At 33.9% G+C, this 18,583-nt stretch overlaps 1 protein-coding gene and 9 non-coding genes across 12 annotated transcripts in view; 8 read left to right on the top strand and 2 right to left on the bottom strand.

Annotated features, from left to right (window-relative positions):
• The window catches only part of LOC140432397 (FERM and PDZ domain-containing protein 2-like), a 778,164-nt gene that overhangs the window by 391,982 nt on the left and 367,599 nt on the right, over window positions 1-18,583 (top strand). The window lies entirely within an intron of this gene.
• TRNAQ-UUG (transfer RNA glutamine (anticodon UUG)) lies at window positions 2,375-2,446 on the bottom strand. Its single transcript has one exon. It is a non-coding gene; the product is annotated as a tRNA-Gln (tRNA).
• On the bottom strand, window positions 2,658-2,729 carry TRNAQ-UUG (transfer RNA glutamine (anticodon UUG)). The gene has a single exon. It is a non-coding gene; the product is annotated as a tRNA-Gln (tRNA).
• On the top strand, window positions 8,366-8,437 carry TRNAQ-CUG (transfer RNA glutamine (anticodon CUG)). Its single transcript has one exon. It is a non-coding gene; the product is annotated as a tRNA-Gln (tRNA).
• Window positions 8,509-8,580, top strand: TRNAQ-UUG (transfer RNA glutamine (anticodon UUG)). Its single transcript has one exon. It is a non-coding gene; the product is annotated as a tRNA-Gln (tRNA).
• Window positions 8,649-8,720, top strand: TRNAQ-CUG (transfer RNA glutamine (anticodon CUG)). Its single transcript has one exon. It is a non-coding gene; the product is annotated as a tRNA-Gln (tRNA).
• Window positions 8,792-8,863, top strand: TRNAQ-UUG (transfer RNA glutamine (anticodon UUG)). Its single transcript has one exon. It is a non-coding gene; the product is annotated as a tRNA-Gln (tRNA).
• On the top strand, window positions 8,932-9,003 carry TRNAQ-UUG (transfer RNA glutamine (anticodon UUG)). The gene has a single exon. It is a non-coding gene; the product is annotated as a tRNA-Gln (tRNA).
• TRNAQ-CUG (transfer RNA glutamine (anticodon CUG)) lies at window positions 9,072-9,143 on the top strand. The gene has a single exon. It is a non-coding gene; the product is annotated as a tRNA-Gln (tRNA).
• On the top strand, window positions 9,216-9,287 carry TRNAQ-UUG (transfer RNA glutamine (anticodon UUG)). Its single transcript has one exon. It is a non-coding gene; the product is annotated as a tRNA-Gln (tRNA).

Raw genomic sequence — 18,583 nt, forward strand, 5'->3', positions numbered from 1 at the left:
GGGCGAGCATACTTCTACATTACTTTTCCAAGTGTGGGTCTAATTATAGTTTTGCACAATCTTATTTTTCTATTACGAAATATATCTTTGGCCTTAATTATTTTGTTCACATCACCAGCACATCTGTTGCTTTTGGTCACTCTCAGGTTGATTTGTTTTTTCCTTACATGTCTGATCAATAAGGGTACCAAAGTACATAATATTTATCCATCTTCTCAAATTCTACAACTGATTCATCCTTTATCTCTAATTTAAGGAGCCCCTGGTGTTTATTCCTTTTTGCTCGAGATTTCCATGTACTGGGATTTATTAATATTAACTTTGAGTCCTATTTTACAGCTTTAGAACCACATTATCACCGTACACTAAGCATTGGTGCTCCTTGTAGAAAATAATACCGGGCCGATTTATTCCAGTGGCCCTTACAATTTTTTCTAGAACTGTATTGAATAGCAAGATAGACAACGGGTCTACCTGTCGAACACCTTTTTTCACTTTGAGTTCTTCTGATACTCTACCATTGCATTTCACAGCACAAATGGTTTTTCTAATTGTTATTTTTAACAATCTTACTATTTTTCTGGTACTGAGAAGTCTTTAAGTAATTCTATTAGTTTGTCTCTGTCTATTGTATCGTAGACAGCCTTGTAATCAACAAAAAGTACTTGTGCTGAAATTCATAGCAGTTGTATTCATAGCAATTGATGAGCATTGTATACAGCAAATTCTCCCTGGTATTGTCGTTGGTTTCGTAAAGCGTCTGCTCCGTATTTTAAATTTCTACCACAATGCCGGAGCTTTTTGATATTTCATGTCTTTTATTATTTAAAAATAACAATAGAAGTCATAAGATTTCCTACTTGCCGAAACTGAATTCAAATTTTAACCGCTGTGCTTCATCACGGTGAAAATTCTTAGCGAATTCTGTTTCTAGTACTCAAAACCGAGTAACCGTCTTTCTGCCTTTATTATTTCTTTAATTTCTCCCTTTGTGGTATTTGGTATTATTTCTTCTACTACTATTTGGGGTTTAGGAACATTATAATTTTCTTCAGTAATTACTCCGCCATTTAGCAATTTTCTGAAATATTCTTTTTACCTTTCACATATTTGGTCTTCGCCACTATCGGCTTTCCTTGCTTATCTTTTCTTGAACACTCATCGTTCTGAACCGGTACCCAGTTTTAATGTATTTGACCTCTGTTAAACTTTTTTGTTTCGTCTTTCTTGAAATTTTCTTCAATACGTTTTCCTTTATTGTTTATACACTTTCTTTTTCGTGCCTTTAGGATTTTCTTTACTTTTTCCGTTGTTCAGCACACCTTTCTAAGTCTTCTTGTTTCTGCGATCGCAAACTTTTTATCGTCAAATTCGTCATCAAACCATTGGTTTTTTTCTAAATCTTCTTATTCTTGGTATATTCTTAGGCGTATCTTTCTTGTATATCCTTTTGTTAACTTCTCTTGTATTAAGATGTGGTATATTTGGATAGTTTCATTTGATCCCGGAATTTTTAATGTTCCTATATATTCTTTCTCCCGAAATGCGTACTAATTATTTCCATCTTGTTTTCAATTGCGAATGTAATCTACCTTCGGCCATTATCATTTGTATTCTTATGTTTATCTTCGTCCCCTGTTATGTTTTTATATATATCTTCTCTTCTAATTTTTGCATTGGCGTCGCCTATAATAATTTTTATATCTTGTCTGGGCATTACTTCAGTCAATGACTCTAGTTCTTCATAAAATTTGTCTTTCACTTCTTCTCGTTTTTTTTCTGTTAGAGCGTATATATTTATGAGCGATATCATCTATTTTTCTTTAATTCTAATTGCACAATATGTCAGATTTTGTTACAATACGAGAAATTATAAACAACTCATATTACAGAGTCTTAAAATTTTGAAATGTAAAAAAGTATAAATCAAGTGGAGCGTATTATTTATAATAATAATACATAGTACTAGAAGAGAAGAAGAAAAACACATGAAGATGAACAACAAATTTACAATTAACTATAGAATATAACAGAATAAAACCAATACAAATAAACTCATTTAGTTCCTCTAGTAAATAGTTGAAAGAGTCGAAAAATTGAAGACTGTCAAAAATTTGGACGGAACAGACAGAGATTATGATAATGGGATAAGCAAAGAAAAGAGCAAGATAATAATAATAAATAATAAAACCTGTGTCATACTATTTACATCTTTGCTATAATAAGATTTGTTTGGGAGTTTTTCTTACAAAAATAAGGTCCCACCAAAAGTTAAACACGGATTGCTGGACTCAAACTCCAGAGTGCTAACCATTATACCATGTACCCGACAAAAATTTCTCCTGGTACATTTTGTCAAAAGAAAATTATTCTGAGGTCCCACCGAGATTTGAACTCGGATCGCTGGATTCAAAGTCCAGAGTGCTAACCATTACACCATGGAACCGATGCACATTATAATATTTCTGATAATTTTGTTCCGTAGGTATCGTTTGATAAAATAAAATTTTTATGAGGTCAATCCGAGATTTGAACTCAGATCGCTGTTTTCAAAGTCCAGAGTGCTAACCATTACACCATGGAACCGATACAAAATCTCATATTTCTGATAATTTCGTTCCACAGTGACAGTTTTTAATTTAAAGAAAATATTTTAGAGGTCCCACCGAGATTTGAATTCGGATCGCTGGATTCAAAGTCCAGAGTGCTAACCATTACACCATGGAACCGACATAAAATCTCATATTTCCGATACTTTCGTTCCAGAATGACAGTTTTTAATTTTAATATTAATTATAATATTTCTGTGGATCAGCAGAAACACGTGGAAAGTGATTGAACAAAGAAAGCAACTTAAAGTTGGCCCCTGTGATCAACAGACATATAAAGCTCTCTCCAGAGATATTCAACGAAGATTCCGAAAAGACAAACAAGAATACATCTCTGAAATCTGTCAAGAAATAGAAAATCACGGATATCGAAATGAAACCAAAGACCTCTTCCGGAAAGTGAAAATTCTTGCGAGAGAATTTAAACCCAAGAACTATGCAATAGAGGACAAACATGGTATTATCATAAGTGATATCGACAGAGTGTTGGAAACATGGAAAAACTATTGTTCAGAGCTCTACAGGGAAGAACACGTAAATCTAGGCCACACTTCAGCCTTCGAAAACATCGCATACAACCCTGAACCTGAAATTCTGCTGTCCGAGATTGAAGAAGCTGTAACTCACCTCAAGAAGAATAAATCCCCTGGCTGCGATGATATCACGGGAGAGCTCCTTCAGAACATGGGAGACAAAGGATGTTACATAATGTGGAAACTTTGTAATAAAATTTGGAGATGCGGAAAGTGGCCCAGAGAATGGCGCACATCATTGTGCATACCAATCCATAAAAAAGGAACAACTACAAAGTGTAGTAATTATCGTACTATCTCACTGATTTCCCATCCAAGCAAAATATTACTAAGAATCATTAAACGCCGTTTGCAACAATACTTAGACAAACAAATTCCCCAAGAACAAGCAGGCTTTGTCAAAGGGAAGGGTACGAGAGAGCAAATCCTTAATATGCGGCAGCTAATAGAAAAGGCCCGCGAATTTAAAATTCCAATAATAATCTGTTTTCTAGACTACCAAAAGGCATTTGATTGTGTGAAGTGGGAAGTTCTCTGGACAGTTCTTCATGAGATGGGAGTTCCAGATCATTTGGCAATATTAATTAAAAACTTATACGAAGATAACTCAGTTAAAATAAGAATTGAAAACCAGCAATCTGATACCTTCAAAACCAGCAGAGGTGTACGACAAGGGTGCATACTATCTCCAGACCTGTTCAATTTATATGGAGAATACATAATGAGGAACGCACTCGATGGATGGAGAGGCGGCATCTCCATTGCAGGAAAAAAGATCTCAAACTTAAGATTCGCAGACGATACAACACTGATAGCAACATCTGAAGAGGAGATGTCGAGACTGATAAAGATAGTAGAAACCGAAAGCAACAAGTGTGGGCTTAAGATTAATAATCAGAAAACAAAAATCATGATTGTGGACCACGCGAATATCCTCCAAACAACAGGCGCCCTAAATCAATTCGAGAAAGTAGACGAGTTCACGTATCTAGGATCTTCCTTAAGCAATGCAGCCTCCTCCCATACGGAAATTCGCAGAAGAATAGGGATGGCCAAGAACGCGATGAGTCGACTGTAAAAAATATGGAAGGACCGCTCTTTATCCAAAAAACTCAAAATGAGACTGATACGGACACTCATTTTTTCAATCTTCAGTTACGGTGCCGAAACATGGACAATAAAATCAGAGGATAGGAAAAGGATTGACGCATTCGAAATGTGGTGCTGGAGATGAATGCTACGCGTGTCGTGGACGGAGCACAGATCCAATCAGTCGATTCTCGAAGAGCTAAACATTCAGACCAGACTCTCCTCTCAGTGTCTTGCAAATGTTTTAAAGTTTTTTTGGCCACATTGCGAGAAGAGACAATGACAACTTAGAAAGACTAATTGTATGCGGAAACGTAGAAGGACGTAGAGGCAGAGGACGCTTACCTATCCGATGGTCAGATCAAGTACAGAAAGCCACTGGAGAGACGTTTTCCGAGTCCATAAGAGCAGCCCAAAATCGCAAGAGATGGAGAGAATTGACAGCCCGCATTGTAGGAAATCACGATCCTCAGCAATGAGGAAACGACAAGAGAGAGAGAGAGAGAGATAATATTTCTGACTTCTTTCCGCGGGTATCGTTTGATGCAGAAAATTCTTATTAGGTCCCACCGAAATTTGAACTCGGATAGTTGGATTCAAAGTCCGCTAACTATTACACAATGGCACCGATATAAAATCTCACATTTCTCACAATTTCGTCTCACACCGACAGTTTTTAATTTAAAAGGATAGTTATTTATGTATCAAGGGCATTACGTCGATGGTTATGTCCAAGGGTGACTATATTACAAACACTAGGGCCTTCTCCCCTGTGTTTTTAAGTCGCCCGAAGGTATACACAACTATTAATGCCCATGGTGCATACAAACTTTTATGTTATTCTAGTTTGTTATCGTATTCACAATCAAAAATTTTGAAATTTTTTAAAAATTCAGAAAAATTATCATAGTACGATCAGAATATCTTCGTTTGGGTAATGATCTCAAACATAAATATACATCTGCTGCTGTCAAACTTAAAACATGAAAATGGAGTTTTAAAACTCCCGACAAAATCGTAAAAAAGCGGAAAAAGCCAAAAAAAGCCGAAAAACACAAAACTTGCTATCGAAGAAATTGAGATACGCATACATTGTGCTACTTGGATACTTCGGCGATCTCGCTGAAACGTTTTCTCTGAGTTCCTTATGGCCCAAATATTCAATATATTCAATATAGTCCAAATATTCAATAATAGTAAAGAAGACTTTAATGGTAAATAAGAATATTAACATCGCTAATTACCATAAGATAAGCAAAAATTTGAAGCAAGGGTTAAAAGAATACCAGCCAAAAAAGTCCAAAGTTGTGTTTAGAGAAGATATTTTAAAATTTATTCAGGAAGCACCGAATGTGACGTTTTGTCGTGGATGTCGACGTCAAGAACTGGTGAATATTCTAATTACTCATGTAGAAAATAGAAAATCAGTTTTTGTGGTAAACGTACCACAACGACAAAAGGCGGTTTTTACCATTATGAATGAAGACAAAATAACTAGTTTGAAGTAATAAGAGATTACATGTCTTTACGGCCACGTGGTTGTTCAGAATTTTTTTTTTCTGGACTATAAACAAGGTCATTGTTCTGTACAACCAGTAGGAAAAATGCATTTGGAAAAATCCCTTTCATCATTGTAAGTATCTCGGTTTGAGCGACTCTGACAAGTATACGGGTCACTGTCTGCGTTGAACATCAGTAACTCTTATAGCAGACACTGGACCTAGTATGACAACGTTGAAGCGACGTGGTTGATGGAAAAATTCAGCTGCTGAAAGATATATAGGGTAGTACATATTCAAAAAATGAGGCCTCGGGGATGCTGGCAGGCATACCTTCTGGATCTGCCTTTTCATTACATAAACTTGATATGCAGAGAATGAAACGTGAATCAACATTTGCTGTTGGCAATCTATCTATCAAAGCAATTGCTGTTGGCAGTAATCAAAGAGAGGAAAATGCAATACTTGGGTCATGTGTTGAGAGGCGAAAGATATGAATTACTTCAAGTTATACTGAAAGGAAAAGTACAGGGCAAAAGATCAGTAGGAAGACGCCAGAACTCGTGGCTGAAAGACCTGAGGAGATGGTTCAACCGCTCATCTGCAGAAATCTTTCGCGCAGCCGTTTCTAAAACTACAACTGCCATTTGGATCGCCAACCTTCGAAAGGAGACGGGCGCCACGAGAAGAAGAAGAATCTATCTATTACCGGATCTTTCCAGAATTGCTAGTTTTATGTGAATTCCACTAAATAATGTTATGTAGTTATAATAATATAATTCCATATTTTGTAATTTTAATAATAAATGGTATTAAGAAATTATCAATTTTGTTTTGTTTTTGTGCCTGTGCGGGCCATAAAGTATACTATTATCTAGTTCGTAACTAAGCAATAAAATACAATAATGAACTAGTATGACATAAAATATTTTAGATGTTCCAGAGAGATTTAAACTCGGATCATTGGATTCAAAGTCCAGATTATTAACAGTTACACCATGGAACCTATAAAAAACCTAATTCTTCTGGAAAATTATTTATTCGAAGACTACTTTACTATTTAAAATAATTACAGACAAAAACATAACTTAGTTGACTATTATATTTATTTTACTACTATACAAATTTTGTACATTGGTCGTTTCGTACATAGAAAAGTCGTGAAATCCCACGTCTCAACTATGCATCATTTCCCATCCATTTGCTTGAATTTTCTATGTCCTCAATTTCCTTTGTTCCCTGCCAGCTTATATGGCCAACATCATTTTGGCTAGCAAGATAGGTTATAATAATAGGGTCAGAAAGGGCATTCGAGCGGCCATATGCTTGAGATAAAATAAGACATGTCATATAAGCAGCGACATACTTGACGGGATTGATCAAACTCATGTTTACTTTATCCCTTGAAAGGGTGTTTATCCTGTGTCTCCGAAACTTTTCCGTGGGCGGTAAGCCCTTTTGTTAAAATCAATTTGTTGTAATAAAACCGTCGGCGGAGATTTGGAAACGGGGTTTAATTTGGAACATAAAAAAATATAATTAGATACAGGGACGAGCAAAATATTCCGAGAAGACGTTCAAAGAAATTAAGATTTTTTAGAAAACATTTTACAATCTTTTTTATTAAGTACTCGATATATAGTTATTATGTACTCTTTAATTAAGTGCTCGAAATATATACTTCTTGAAATCCGTATCATTGTCTGACCATCTGTCTGTGTGTGTGGTATATCCCTTTTTCGAAAATAACAGAACTCTTCAGAAGATATTTTAAGATATCTTAATTCTTAAAAGAATTTCCTCGACAAAACTACTGTTAGTATTAATCTTGCTTTCAAGCTATTTAAAATACTCTACCTGTTATCAATTTATCTTTCGTAATATTGATATTATTATCTCTAGAGCGACTTTTCTCTTTAGCCAGATTAACAGGGGTAAAAAATCGTCCAATCATTTAAATAATATTGCTGTGTCGTGGCCGTACCTTTTTATTATTTTTTTCCATATTTTCCCTCCTTTTTGTCTACAGCTCAGTGGTTTCTTGAATATATAAAACTGTAATTAGGCTTATGTAATATTTAACAGAATACCAAAAATGAAACCACAATGAAAATAAATCCAAAATCCTTACTATACAATATACCACGATTTGCCAATAAAACTCTTAATGTAAAGTACACATCTTAAGAAAATACCGTGGGATGGTAAGATATTCAAACCACTATCGGCAAATGTAAAAAATGTTTGTAGTAGTAAAATAAATATAGTAGTCAACTAAACTATGATTTTGTCTGTTATGTTTAAATAGTTTAAAAAAAAAATAACTTTTGAGAAATATTAGGACTTCTGTCGGTTTCATGGTGTAATGGTTAGGATTCTGGACTTTAAATCCAACCATGAGAGTTCAAATCTCGGTGGGACCTCTAAAATATTTTCTCTTAATATAAAAACTTACATTGTGACACGAAATTGTGAGAAATATGATAATATCTATGGGTTGCGTGGTGTAATGGTTACCACTCTAGACTTTGAATCCAGCGATCCGAGTTCAAATCTCGGTGGTACCTCTAGAAAATTTTCTTGTATCAAACTATACTTGCGGAACGAAATTCTGAGATATATTATAATTTCCATCGGTTCCATGGTGTAATGGTTAGCACTCTGGACTCTGAATCCAGCGATCCGAGTTCAAATCTCGGTGGGACCTTTAAAAATATTTTCTTTTATATTAAAAACTATCATTGTGAAATGAAACTGAAAAATATGAGATTTTGTATAGGTTCCATGGTGTAATGGTTAGCAGTCTGGACTTTGAATCCAGCGATCCGAGTTCAAATCTCGGTGGGACCTCTAAAAAATTTTCTTGTATCAAACGATACATACAGAACGAAATTCTTAGATATATTATAATTTCCATCGGTTCCATGGTGTAATGGTTAGCACTCTGGACTCTGAATCCAGCGATCCGAGTTCAAATCTCGGTGGGACCTTTAAAAATATTTTCTTTTATATTAAAAACTATCATTGTGAAATGAAACTGAAAAATGTGAGATTTTGTATAGGTTCCATGGTGTAATGGTTAGCACTCTGGACTTTGAATCCAGCGATCCGAGTTCAAATCTCGGTGGGACCTCTAAAAAATTTTCTTGTATCAAACGATACCTACAGAACGAAATTCTTAGATATATTATAATTTCCATCGGTTCCATGGTGTAATGGTTAGCACTCTGGACTTTGAATCCAGCGATCCGAGTTCAAATCTCGGTGGGACCTCTAAAAAATTTTCTTGTATCAAACGATACCTACGGAACGAAATTCTCAGATATATTATAATTCCCATCGGTTCCATGGTGTAATGGTTAGCACTCTGGACTCTGAATCCAGCGATCCGAGTTCAAATCTCGGTGGGACCTCTAAAATATTTTCTTTTATATTAAAAACTGTCATTGTGCAACGAAACTGAGAAAAATATGAGATTTTGTATAGGTTCCATGGTGTAATGGTTAGCACTCTGGACTTTGAATCCAGCGATCCGAGTTCAAATCTCGGTGGGACCTCTAAGAAATTTTCTTTTAAATTAAAAACTTTATTGTGAAACGAAATTATGAGAAATATGAGATTTCTTATCTGTTCCATGGTGTAATTATTGTTAGCATTCTGGAGTATGAATTCATTGATCTGAGTTCAAATTTCGGTAAAACCTCTAAAATATTAAGGTAAGAGTAAGGTTTGATATAAATAATTATTTAATTTATTTAAAAATTTTACAATAATGAGAGTCAAATTCTTCTTCTTTATCTCTTGGCGGTACAATCTTTTTTGAGTTTTGGTCGACTTAACAATACTCTTCTATTCTGAGAGAATAGTGCAGCAGCTGCAGGGCGTTATGCAGAAAAATATCGTAATCGAAATACACCAGGCAGACGATTATTTCTTTGCATTTATCGTCGTTTACGAGAGACAGGCACATTGCGACTGCAACTGGGTAATAATGGTCGACCAAAAGTAGATACAAACGATGAAGAGATTTTGGAAGCAATTGAAGAAATTCCTGGAAGCAGTATGGGTAATAATCGTCGACCAAAGGTAGATACAAATGATGAAGAGATTTTGGAAGGAATTGAAGAAATCCCTGGAAGCAGTATAAGAGTAGTACATGTTTCTCACATGATGATTTAGAGCAGATTCCAGGAACAGCAGTTTCATCCTTATCACTTAACACTCATTCAAGAATTATGGGATGAAGATTATCCTAAAAGAATGGGGTTTTACGATTGGTTTTTAACGGAAAACACACAAAATGTCAATTTTATTAATCACGTTTTGTTTACCGACGAAGCTACTTTTAACATAAATGGCATTACGAACCATCTTAATACGCACATCTGGGCCGAAGAAAACCCCCACGCAAAAAAGTCCCTCATCGCCAAAGAAATTTTAAAGTCAATGTTTGTGCAGGAATTATGAATAATAACCTAATAGGGTCAGTATTTCTTCCAAATAATTTAAACGATGAAAATTATTTACACTTTCTACAAAACGTGTTACCAGAGTACGTAGATGAGGTCAATCTCGCAGTCAGGAAAAACATGTGGTTTTTCGGGATGACACTCCAGTGCATTATCATAATGAAATATGAGAATATCTTTTTTATTCAGTATCCTGGACGTTGGATTGGAAGGGGCCCTGTTGCGCCTATTTCTTGGCCATCCAGAGGTGCAGATCTTAATCCAATTGACTTTTGCTTCTGGGGTTTTATGAAAGGATACGTATATTCCGTACCAAGTATGAACGAACAACAACTAAGGAATAGGATCTAGGAGATGCGAATCGATTTCGTCAGAAGCCCATGATTTTCCAAAATATTCGATTTTCCTTTTTAAAACGGTGTAAATATGTAAAATCCACCACATATTTGTAAATGGTTAAGTAAGATTATAGAGACCTGGTAATAATATGAAAATTTATTTATATTAAACATATAAATACATATAAACATATTAAAAAAGAAGCCGCATCTCGATAAAAATTGGCTTATTGAAAAAGTACTAAGAGGTAAAAAGTTTTAAAAACATTGTGTTTAACTAATGGTACCACAATAATAATTTAATTGGAACGTATACAAACATTTGGGGGGGTTTAAGGAAACAAAACCCCCATAAAATTTTTATAGGGTTTACAAATTTCACTGTTATTTTTTTAGGATATTCCTGCCATAAAAAAGCCACGTGTCCATTTTCTATATAAAATGTCTATCAGTCTTCGATATATTGGAAACAATTGGTTTTTATTTTTTCATGACAAGGTTAGTCAGAAAAGATATCGTTATGATAACATATGATACGAACACATCTTCTTCTTCTTCAAGTGCCATCTTCGTTCCGAAGGTTGGCGATCATCAGGGCTAAACGTATTTTCGAAACTGCTGACCGAAACAATTCGTTGCTGCTACAGCTATACCATTCCCGTAGATTCTTTAGCCAGGAGTTTCGTCTTCTTCCTATGGACCTTTTTCCTGCTATTTTCCCTTGCATAATTATTCGAAGCAGTTCATATCTTTCGCCTCTTGTAATGTGTCCCAAGTATTGCAGTTTTCGTTTTTTGATCGTAAATATGACTTCCTTTTCTTTATTCATTCTTCTCAAGACCTCGACATTTGTGACTCTCTCGGTCCATGATATTCTCAGGATTCTGCGATACATCCACAGTTCAAATGCCTCTAATTTTTTGGTATCAATCTTTTTCAACGTCCATGACTCCATTCCGTAGAACAGCACAGAAAGTACGTAACATCTCATGAGGCGAAGTTTCATTTCAAGGCTCAAATCTCTTCCGCAGAACACTCTCTTCATTTTAGTGAATATGGATCTGGCTTTTTCTATTCTTATTTTGATTTCTGATGAGCTATCGTCGTCTTCATTTATAAAAGTGCCTAAATATTTGTATTTGCTAACTCGATCGATAATTACGATCAAGTATGATCGAGATACGAACACATAAAGAACGTAAAATTAAAGGTTTCTCTTGCGAATATCAGTTCTAAGCATTAATTTGTTCTCTTTGAAAATTTATTACCATGGTTTATTCCATTGCAGAAAAAGTAGATATTATTTCGTTGTATTTTATGAATAATAAATGTGCCAATATGACATCAAGCCCAGCAATTTAATGAACGACATTAAGATAAACATGTGAGTCGGAAGTATGTTTTGGCGTTAGTAAAAAAATGTCTGGAAAATGAGAATGAAGGTAATAAAAATCCTAAATGGGCCTGTAGTCAATACAGCTAATGAAGTTGCAATGTAAGGACGCATTTACCTAGATGCCATGTTAAGTATGAGGTAGCTAACATCTATATCTGGAGTCAGCCGAACTAGCTTCCAAGAACTTTTGAAGAAGAACAAATTTTATCCATATAAAATACACTTAGTGCAGTAAAAGTTAATGAGGATGATTATGACCTCCGTTTCCATTGTTTTTCTGATTCAAACCCCAGAATTTTCCACTAGGTACAGATATGGCCACCGCAACAATAACATTTGTGGGATAGTTTTTTCGGTGATTGACTGGTGCGACCATTTTTTTACCTGTCAATTAGACTGGTGAAATGTATTTACAATAACTGTAAGACTTGATTAATCCTGGCTTGTCGGCTATTGTTTAACTAATTCAATGAAGATTCTTTGACTTTTCAACAGGACGGTGGTCCTCCGCAATATGCTTTGCTTGTTTGTAAATATTAATATCCAAATTTAGATAAACATTTTTTACGCTAATGGATTGGGAGAATAGACAGCATCGAATAGTCCTAGCCTTTTCTGTCACCAGATTTGTCTCGTCTGGATTTAATTTTGTGCAGACACCTAAAAAGTAAATTCTAGAGAATATCACCTGCACATGTAGAAGATCTACCTCAACGAATGCCGATGAATCACTCCGCAAATGCTTTGGAATGTAGAATATCGTTTCGAACAAAGCTGTGTCATCGTACGGACGCCGTAGGTCATTATTTTCAACATTTGGTCAACTGAGAAATAAGTAACAACCTAAAAGTATTAGTTTTAAAATGTATTAAAAAAAATTAAATAAAGTATTGTATCGAATTTAAAAATTTAAAGACCAGTGTATAGCGAATTACAAGCATTTTAAAATGATATCTTCTTTGACCCCTATCGCAATTGAAAAATGTAGTTTCTTACCCTTCCTTAGCAACGTAAAATAATGAAAATACCGGAAAAATGTATCCCCTTTTAAGGAAAAATCGACGTGTTGCTGGATTTTTTAAAAGTTTTGTCGCAGTTTCTGATAATGCCTCTGTTTCTATTTCGTCCGGCTACCCTATACAAAAATTTACCGTTGAAAATATGAGAAATAAACAATTAGCCTATCTGAATGTTTTAATCTCTTAGTGGGCCATTGGATATCAAACAAAAGTATATAGAATAGCAACACATGTAACGAGTCCGTCACTTCAATAATTCTTTAATCACTTTTAAATAAAAATTTTAAATCCATATTTCAATAATATTTCTTAATTTTTAATTTCCAATTTTGTATTAAACAGCGACTCCAAGCGGCAGTTTTGGCAGACATGCTCATCCGACTGGCAATTAGCGCTCACTCTGGTTCTAATTTTTGGGAAGCTAAGTTGGGTTAACTAAAAAAGTAGGCGGCGGGAGCAGTGTTAAATTTATTTTAAGAATAGTATTTTTTTTGGGGAAGAAGAAAAGATGAAAAAGTTTTAGTTGTTTTGTTGTGTATACCCTTTGATTTATAGCCACTCTTAGCTGCCTACTTAAGAAGTTAAATTCCAGAGTCAAGGATTCTTCATTTTTATTTTTGTTGGGGTTTATCGAATAAAAAAAGGAATTGAGTTGTTCCCTGCTGGGTTTGCACCTTTGCCGTCACCCTTAAACTATTCCTTCAGAGGTCCAGATGTCATATAAGACTTCCCGGACAACTTCAGGGAACCAGCCGGAAAGACCTCCCTTATTTATAGTGTGGAACACTTCTAATTTGTATTAAGTTTACTCATCAATTTTAATATTTTTTTATATAATATTTTTTTTAACTTTAAATCCTACTATTTCATCTAATAATAAAGACCCTTCATTTTTTTTAAATAATACTAAATAATAGTTAAGGACCAAATGTCAACTACAGGTTGAGGTTTTAAATCCTCCCTATCAACTCGGTTGTACGGTTTTATGTGTACACAATTAATCAGAGAGTTCTTTATTGATATTTTATTATTATATATTTAAACCTTTGGGCATCTATCCCTTCAGGATAGTGTTATTATTACTTTATTAGGACATTTAATTGAAAGTCGAAGTACAGAGTTACATCTCTGGGAGTCAAGTAAATTACCTTTTTGGGTAGAATCATTAAATTTTTCCTTATATTTTATTATTTGTAAATTCAGATAAAATCAAAGATCAATTGTGTATAACCAGGGAATTTTTTTTAGTATATAACTAACTATAACTAACTAGGTTAACTGTACGTAAATGGTGGTGGGTAGCATATAAATTAAACTGTATATATTTGGCTACGTATTAAATCTGTTAAATATTTCAATTAATACCTGTTTTCCTTTTCATTTCAGCAAAAAGGGTATAAAGCGTTACAAGATACCTTGTCATTCATTTTACGGTCTCTTAGGGCACGCAAACTGGCCGAATCCTCTTTTGAGTGTTAAGTAGTCACTATCCGGCACATTCCGCTAGCCAGCCTTAATTTATTTGTTTTTTGTTACATTGGCGCTATGTTGTAATTTGTTACATTAGCCCAAATACTTTTATTACAATACAAATACACATTTTTGTTACATTGGCGTTCAACGCCCCCATTCACAATTCTTGTTACACACAGAACAACCAATATTTAAAGTAAAGTTTAGATAAAGAATAATGCTTCAACTTATAGAAAATAAATTGTACAATATAGAAAGAACACAATGACAGAAAAAATGGTCACCTGTAATATGTATATATATTTATCAGAAACGACTTTAGAAATATAATACGTGAAAGACTCAATAAAAATAAAAACGGCATTGTAACAATCAATATATGTAGTGGAATAGAGACGATGCAATCAGTGATTTGATGTCGCTAGTAGTTAATGGCGCGCCAGTAAAAAATGCAGTTACTGGCGAGTAGTGGCGAGCAAGTCCAAAATGTGCGTGCATTGTGCGAGTAAAGTTAGAATCTTTTAACTTTTCATGCTCCAGTAACCATTTTATCCGCGTTTTAAATTGAATTTGCACGAGCAAACTCCCGCTTTTCCCTTTTCCACACTCTTTTTCTCATTTTTTCTCTTTTCCACACGGCTACTCATCTCGTCAATAATACTTTTTAGAATTAAACGACACCCTACACGAACTCCAAATTTTATTTATTCGATTGAAATATTACTATTGTGTAAATGACCACGACAACTCGGAATTGAAAAGAATATTCCACTGTGCAACTTTAAAAAAGAAACTGGCATGACAAAATATTCTGTTCTGGTAAATCTAGTATAAACCTTCACTGACGTGCAAATAGGACTGGCTTGGCTACTGGCGCCAGCAAATCCATGCGTGTTTAAACTCGCCTTTAAATTAACAGCTATTCCTCTACACTTTTTTGGCGGCTCAGGAGCTAGAAGCACCGCTGTAATAACAAAATAAGATATGAAGTAAAACTAATTAATCAATAAAAAATACCTGGTCAAAATTACCTATCACTTATATAATGTAGCCACTTAAAACTAATGATATTTGCGGTAGTTCTTATTATTCGTCAACCACACACTTTAGCACGTTGCGAGTTAATCAGTGGCGGCTCGTTGTTTAGAGACAAGGTAGGCATTTAGAACCTAAACATGTTTATAAATTAACTCTAGTCTACGTTTTTTGGAATTAGCATGGCTTATAACGTCATCAAAATTTGTTAGAGTTTTGGAGAGATTTTAAAAGTTTTTTTCTATTTAGATTTGAGACAAGCTTGACATTCTCTCTTGTTTCATGGTGTTTCGACAATACGTTTTGATTCTTTTGAGGCAAGAGTAATCCCGTTCATTGAGGCAGAAGTTAGTGGTAATGAGAAAATTAATGACAATAATTTATTAATTTTGGCAACAGTTTGTTCTAATGAATTGCAGTATATAAAATTATTCATGTCTTGTAACTTATCCAACCTTCCGAATATATTTGGATTAGCATATAAAACTTTTAATTCATTTTCTAATTTTATTGTATTGAAAAATGATGGATAATTTTTAATTAACTTGTCTAATAGATATCTTAGAAATTCTTTGGCGTAACTTTTAAATTTTGAATCGTCAAGAGATTAAAAATTTGCAAATCTTCAAAATTCGGAAAACGAGTATCTATTTGCATAATAATAGTATTCAATATTTTAAAATATACTCGTTTTCGAAATGTGTCTGTGTGCCTTTGTCTTTCTTTCGGGGAGTTCGGAAATATCAAGCGAGTCCAAAACGTCATTCGTATATCTTGGAAATTACTATCATTACGAAAATCTCTTAGATTTTGCACCAATTTTGTTATTCTGTTTTTAATAAATAATGTCACTTGACTGATTTTAATCAACATTGAATATCAAATCGGTTTGGGTAAACACTTTCTTAAAAATATTTAAAAGAATATTAAAAGAGTAATTAGTTAATAAAGTTTTCAAACCGATTGCTTCAAAATCATCGCCTTCAATAATAAAATCAAAAACTTTCAAAAGCTATTCACGAAAATCTGCTACATGGAAAACTAACCGAGATTTAAAATTCCATTGCGTCTGACAAACTGTTCTTAAACATTAGTCCGTTTAGGCGAGCTTGAGAAAAATGAAGCCAATCCGCTTAAACTGACAAAATACGACATTCTTTAATTTTCTTACACGTATCCTGCAAAACTAAATTCATTCTATGCGTATGACAGTGAGAAAATGAAGCTTGTGGTGCAGTAGTTTTAAAATTTTTGCCTGGGGACCATTCAATTCACCAGACATCACGGCAGCGCCGTCATGAATTTGACCTACCAATTTATTTGTGATATCAAAAAATTTTAATCTGTCCCTTAAAATACCAAAAATATATTCTGCTTTATGCTTTTACTCACTGTCTGTAAAACCTAAAAACCTCTCATAAATATTACCACGTAACGCTTACGTATCGGTAGCTTCATCTACGTCTAGCGAAAAGCAAATGGTTTCCCGAATCTCAGATTCAATAACGTTATTCAAAATATAACTAATTGATTCTATTAATTCATTCTCGATTGTTTTAGATACGCCCCTAAATGTCTGAATCAGAAAGTAAATAATATTCCAAATAGTTTTTCCTAAACATTCTTATTAATTTTCTATAATTACCTTGATTTAGTGAATGCTCCTATTCATCTGTCCCCTAAATGATAATTCCTGACAACTTAAAAAAATTACAATATCAATTAAACTACGTAAGATTATTTTTTACAATTTCGTTATGTTTTATACATTTTCACGTTGGGCATTATCTAATGAAACATAGATATTTTGTTTTCCAAATAAAACCATGCTGTATGTATGATCTTTTGAAATATCATGTTTCTGTAAAGCCTTAAATAAATCATTTAAATTATCGTAACCAGATTCGCCCCACAGATTTTGATGTTTGTCCGCATTTGTCAAAAATAAGATGCAAAGCCAACAGAAAAGTTTGTTTAATTTTCACTGCCGATAAGTCATGAGTACCTACTTGCTGTACCAATTATCCAAACATAATCTATTACTTCCCTTACGTATATTTATATTTCGCATATTTATAACTTGGGATATTTTAGTCAAAGGACGCCTCTTATTTTTAATATCAATTTGTTCTTCGTGTGGAATAGTTGTAAACCCATTTTGCAAAATATAATTTACAATTACAGATTTATCATTACTTACAGTTTCTTTGATATCTTGCATTTTTAGGTTAATTTACCTGAATTTGTTAACACTTTAATTTTAAGAAAAAAAACTTTAAATATATCAAGAAACCCTTTAATTATTTAAGACAGCGATAACTTATCACAGTATTACTTTTGAAAATCAAAATAAATCAAAACAAAACGAATGGATCGATATGATACCAGAAAAGCCAGTCAGTCCATTACTACTTCACATTACTTCACTATTTAAGTACTTATCAATCCCGAAATAACATTTTATCCCGCGCTTGTAAAGTTCGTGAAACTGTGCGGCCAATCCAAATGAAGTATCGGCAGATTCAAATTTGCCGTACTTACCATTTAAATGCGTACGGAGAAAAATGTATATTTGGTTGCCTATCGACTAATATTCTGTTGATTTTTACATGTAAATCGTCAAACTTGGGATTGGCTTGCCGAAACGTGTCTTTATAAGAACTCACACTGTCGGATGGATGACACAGATCTCAGATCATTAATTTGAAAAGTGTCTTGATGCGTACTGGAATTTATTATACAACCATACTAATTTAGAGCGGTTTACAAATTTGAAAACTTAAAACGTTTCACAATTGCTAGTAAGACTAAAATTTAAATCGAAAAAGATTACATTTGAAGTGGGCCCTCTATTCGATTCAGGAAACTAATCAATAATTATTAAACTGCGGATTTAAAACTAAAGTTAAATTTAGAATAAAAATAAAGAAAGAAGAAAAAGAGAAACAATTTCAGTTTTATTATACACTTTCTTTTACGTTTTCTCTGTCTATAATGTATTCATTTCCTAGCAAAATTCTCAAAATTTAGACCACTTTGAATTCAGAACACCAATTTGATTGTTCCGCTGCCTTCCTGATGTTGGCCGCGTCGTAATCTGGATAGGCTGTAAATCAGTCACAT

The sequence above is a fragment of the Diabrotica undecimpunctata genome, chromosome 1 (assembly GCF_040954645.1).
Source record: "Diabrotica undecimpunctata isolate CICGRU chromosome 1, icDiaUnde3, whole genome shotgun sequence".
Taxonomy (NCBI): Eukaryota; Metazoa; Arthropoda; class Insecta; order Coleoptera; family Chrysomelidae; genus Diabrotica; species Diabrotica undecimpunctata.